This window comes from Arachis hypogaea, chromosome 10 (genome assembly GCF_003086295.3).
Source record: "Arachis hypogaea cultivar Tifrunner chromosome 10, arahy.Tifrunner.gnm2.J5K5, whole genome shotgun sequence".
Lineage (NCBI taxonomy): Eukaryota > Viridiplantae > Streptophyta > Magnoliopsida > Fabales > Fabaceae > Arachis > Arachis hypogaea.
This window is the reverse complement of record NC_092045.1, coordinates 40,237,404-40,237,934: the sequence shown is the minus strand read 5'-3', so window position 1 is coordinate 40,237,934 and position 531 is coordinate 40,237,404. Positions and strand designations below refer to the sequence as shown.

Here is a 531-nt window from a genome sequence, read left to right as displayed (position 1 = left end):
CCATGATGAATTATAGGTGTTTCCATAAGGTTCACCCATATAATTTACCTCTGCTATTGCAGGGTTCTCAGGATCATAAGCTTCTTCTTCAGAAGATGCCTCTTTAGTACTGTTGGATGCATTTTGCCATCCATTCAGACTTTGAGAAATCATGTTGACTTGCTGAGTCAACATTTTGTTCTGAGCCAAAATGGCATTCAGAGCATCAATTTCAAGAACTCCCTTCCTTTGAGGCGTCCCATTATTTACGGAATTCCTCTCAGAAGTGTACATGAACTGGTTATTTGCAACCATGTCAATAAGTTCTTGAGCTTCTGCAGGCGTTTTCTTTAGGTGAATGGATCCACCTGCAGAATGGTCCAGTGACATCTTAGAGAACTCAAATAGACCATAATAGAATATATCTATCATGGTCCATTCTGAAAACATGTTAGAAGGACATCTTTTGGTCATCTGCTTGTATCTTTTCCAAGCTTCATAGAGGGATTCACCATCTTTTTGTTTGAAGGTCTGAACATCCACTCTAAGCTT

The 531-nt window shown here is 39.4% G+C and overlaps 1 non-coding gene across 1 annotated transcript; it reads left to right on the top strand.

The window, feature by feature from the left end:
* The first annotated feature begins 427 nt into the window (after positions 1-427).
* Positions 428-531, top strand: LOC112718712 (small nucleolar RNA R71). The gene has a single exon (XR_003161039.1). It is a non-coding gene; the product is annotated as a small nucleolar RNA R71 (small nucleolar RNA).